This window comes from Euleptes europaea, chromosome 14 (genome assembly GCF_029931775.1).
Source record: "Euleptes europaea isolate rEulEur1 chromosome 14, rEulEur1.hap1, whole genome shotgun sequence".
Classification (NCBI taxonomy): domain Eukaryota; kingdom Metazoa; phylum Chordata; class Lepidosauria; order Squamata; family Sphaerodactylidae; genus Euleptes; species Euleptes europaea.
The window spans coordinates 59318906-59323264 of record NC_079325.1 but is presented as its reverse complement, the minus strand read 5'-3'; the positions used below and the strand labels follow the sequence as shown (position 1 = coordinate 59323264).

At 50.4% G+C, this 4359-nt stretch overlaps 1 non-coding gene across 1 annotated transcript; it reads left to right on the top strand.

The window, feature by feature from the left end:
• Window positions 1-3944: 3944 nt before the first annotated feature.
• On the top strand, window positions 3945-4087 carry LOC130487518 (small nucleolar RNA SNORA17). Its single transcript, XR_008933798.1, has one exon. It is a non-coding gene; the product is annotated as a small nucleolar RNA SNORA17 (small nucleolar RNA).
• The last annotated feature ends 272 nt before the right edge of the window (window positions 4088-4359 follow it).

Below are 4359 nucleotides of genomic sequence, written 5' to 3'. Positions count from 1 at the left end.
CCCCTACTGCCTGGTCCTCTGAACGGGAGAGGCCGCGGGGGGGGGGACGGGGGACCTTCTCTCTGCGTGCCAAGCAGAGGCGCTTCCATAGAGCCCCCGCTCCAGAGGCGACAGGCAGCCACTTCGAGTTACTCTTGGCATTCCGTATGGGCGCTCTAGTACAGCCCGTGGGTAGGAGGGCGAGACGCCTTTTGCGAGGGGGGGGGGCATAGCCGTTAAAGTGGCGCCATTTTTAAACCGAGGCGGAAGCCTTTTGTCCCCTCGGGCTCCTCGTAGTGCCTCGCGCGCTTTCCCTCGGCCCCGCCCCCTGACAGAAGCCGAGGCGCGCGAGGGGGCGCGGGGCGGCGGCAGCTCTCCTGAGGCGCGGAGGCCGCGGAGCCTCCCCCGTGTCGAGCCGGTCGGCCGCCCAGCCGCCGGAGCTCTCCGTGAGGCTTCCCCGCGCTCTCTCCGGCCAGGTGAGGCGCTGCGCGAGGGCCCCGGAGGGCGCTCTGGTCGCGCTGCATGCCCGGCCTGCCAGCCGGCCGGCGGCTCTTTGGCGCCCTTTCCCCCGGTTTCCGCCGCGGGGGAAGAGGCCGCCATCGGCCCACGGTAGCCCGCCCTTGCCTGGGGACGGCGGCCGCGCTCGGCCTCGAGGCCCGTCTGCCGCCACCGCCACCCCTCGCGCCCCGTTGCGCGGCCGGCCCTCGATCGGCGTGGGGGGGGCCCCGGAAGGCTGAGCCCGGCCGCCCACAGGCAGCCTGGGCGGGCATCCCGGAGGAGGCCGTCGCTGGTGCCGCTGCCAGCCGTGCGGCGCCTCAGTGTCGTTTTGCTCCTTACTGGGCTTTGCCGGGGGGGGGGGGGCTCTGTTCCGGGCCTCGTGACCGGAGGGGGGGGGATAAGACGCCTCAGGAGCGGAGGCGGATTTCTTCTTGAGCTGCGGTGAGTTTGGCTTCGCGAGGGTTGGCTGCAGCCTCCCTTGCGGCGGGAGGGTCCCGGAGACGGCGACTGTTCAGTTATTAACTATTGCAACAATAATATGCTTACATTGGTCACCTGTTAACAGCGAAACAATTTTCAAAAAATTAAAATACCGTTTAACATTTAGGTGCATGCAAGTCATCTAGGAGGAGCCCCGTGGCGCAGTGTGGTCAGCTGCAGTCCAAGCTCTGCTCACCACCTGAGTTCGATCCCAACGGAAGTCGGTTTCAGGTAGCCAGCTCAAGGTGGACTCAGCCTTCCATCCTTCCAAGGTCGGTCAGATGAGTACCCAGCATGCTGGGGGTAAAGGGAAGATGACTGGGGAAGGCACTGGCAAACCACCCCGCAAAACAAAGTCTGCCTTGGAAACGTCGGGATGTGACGTCACCCCACGGGCCAGGAATGACCCGGTGCTTGCACAGGGCACCTTTGCCTTTAAGTCTTCTAGACCAGGTGTCCACAACACGGTGCCCATGGGTGCCATAGCACACACTGACACCTTTTTTGGTGCTGGCTAAATGTCTTTAGGAAGCAGGTGAGGCAAAGTGGGGCTTTTGCCCAGCAAGGCTTCTGATTGACTACTGGAGATTTGATTGACTCTGCAGATTTTTAAAAACGTTGCTTTGGCAGCAGCTGCCACCACAGCCCAAGGATCTTCACCGTGTGTCTGGAGTTCAGCTGCAGCAATCATTTTGTGGCAGCTGTTTTGTTGCTGTGCTCCCATGCGGTGTCAGAACTCCAAATGTGCCCACGGGCTCAAAAAGGCAGGGGACCCCTGTTCTATAACAAATAAAGCAAAGGTAACAGCAGCAAACGGTTACCAGTAGAAGCTTTGCGCTGCTGCTGGATTTGCTCCTGGCTGCTGCAGGGCCTTACAGGCCAGCAGCATTCCAGCCTGTCAGTAAATGATAGCATGTTGAAATGAAAAAGGGAAGTTGCTACCTGTACTATAATTCTTGAGTACATGGAATATTTGACCAGAGGTAATGTTTGACTGGTATTCTAACATCATGCAACAAGCAGCTTTTGAGCTCCCTTACACTTTCAGAATCTTCTTGCCATGTAGTGTAGGGGGCGGATGTTGAAGCAATGGTAGTCCAAAGCCCCTTTGTGTGCATAGAGCAAGATTCACTGGCTCCTGGTCAGAAGGTTTCACTATCCCTTCCCTTTACTCATTTTGGTTTTCTGGGCTGGGCTCAGGCAAGATTCTGTGTTATCCACCAGAGGGGTGGTTGCTTTAGCATTTGTCTGTTCATAGTTACATGGACTGAGGGGATAACTCTTTGGCTTGGACACAGGCCTCTGATCAGTATTCAAGGCCACAGCTCTTCCAGGAAAAAGCTGATTGCTGTTGTTACCAGAATAGTCAAATGGGGAGAAAAACACGGTGGCCATGGCATGTCCCTGTGAGTTGCAAGAGAGCATAATTGGTTCTGTTCAAGTGCTAGTACTGATACAAATTTGGATTGCAGAATGTTTGTGAGGGGCGAGACAGCATGGAGTTGAAAGGTCTACTGGTGTGGTGATGCAGCTAAAAGTCACCTGCAGCACATGAAAACCAGTCCCCCTGGACTAGCAGGAATGGAGAGAAGCCAAGAGTGGCCCCGTGAAAGGTGAGTAGAAAACTATGCAGGACCATGGCACTTGCATCTGGCCTCTTGAGTTGTCCTCAACTAGACTGCAGTGTTCCAAAGGGCTGAGCTTGGAAAGAAATCTCAGAAACACCCTTTAACGTTTTCGCTCTTTTCTGAGCCCCCTTATATGTAACTCATGTAAAGGCACCTCTCTGTAGCGTTCTGAGGTAACGTATGTTATGCTGCCTCCTTGCCTGCCTTCTCATTTGCTACTTATTTTTGCTGCCATCAAAGGCTCTCGTCTTAGTATTCTTAATGGACTCAAAGAACAGGATGCTTAGTTATATTTGGTAGAATGACAGAACAGTCAGCGCATGGGAGTGGCTCTGAGGTAAAAGATCCTTTAAATAAAACAGTTCTTTTCTCCTAAAGAGAAGTAGAGTTTTTAGAAGAATAACTATGTAACTGTTTCAGTAAAGTTCATAAGTGTAATAACGGTTTCAAACAGGTACTGTTCTTTCTCTAAAGTTCCTTAAATAGACAAAGGTGTATGTTGTCACTTGCCGCAGGCTTCCACAAAGAACACGGATTTCTTTCACATTCCACATTCTTCAGCTACTCAGCTCTTTCCCCCCTTTTCACACACACTCCACACACTCTCCACAACCCAGTCACCTCAGCCCCTTTGGGTACAGCTACTATCCAGTCATAACACACTTCAGTCACTCACCCACAGGGTGATTATTAGGGTTAAGTGAAGGAGAATGAAGTAAGTAAACAAACCAGGGTGGATTTGATTTACGGTAAATCATGGTTTTCTCTCTCCTCATACTTAGCTCCTTGTTCAGATCTATTCCACTCCAAGCAATCTTCTATTCATTGAACTTGTTGAAACTTATCACTTAAGAGGTAAGGGGTTGGCTCGGTATACACAGATTTGCAAAGGAACAATGGGATTAAGGCCTTTTTCTCAACTCAATGTTTATTTTATAACATTTTTGCTGTGAAGAAGAGGCATGTTATCTCTGCAGACACAAATTCACAGTTTTGCTAACTGCAAACCCAACCATCTGTGGTAATATCTTCTAAATAGAAAAATAGCCTAAAATAATTTTACTGAAACCTCTGTAAAATGGATGAATGGAATTCATGTACCAAAAATTTTAACATTGCATTCACATATAGGCTCATGGTACATAATTAAAAACTAATCCTTATTTCATGATAGACCTTTGGACTATAATGGATCTTAATGTATCTTAAATAGAAAACTGTTTAAACTACCTTTAAGTAGATTTTTCCTCAAAAAGATTTTTATTTAAAAAAATCTAATTTAAATTTTTTAAATCCATTTTTTTAATCTACCCTGAAATAAACTGTGATAGTTACAGATCCTGGAATGTGAAGATATACCTTGCCCCTAGAGGCGTTACAAGCATGGTTGCTGTGCTTTGCTTGTGTCATTAGGTGGCAGAGACAAAAACAGGCTATGTCTACGCTCTGTGCTCTGAAAAAACAGACCTGTGGGCACACAGAATGATTGATAGCCTGACAAAGCAGCAAATCACTGTCTTGCATGGCAGTCTTGCTCTGGAGGTTCTGGGTTGGTGGGAAGCAATGTGATGTATTTCAGTGAGTATGAATGTATGAATATATGCCCATACCTGACGTGGATGGCCCAGGCTAGCCTGAACTTGTCAGAGCTCAGAAGCTAAGCATGGCCAGCCCTGGTTAGTACTTGGGTGGGGAGAGCATGAGGGTCGCTATGAAGAGGCAGGCAATTGCAAACCACTTCTGTTAGTCTCTAGCCTTTAAAATCCTATGGGAT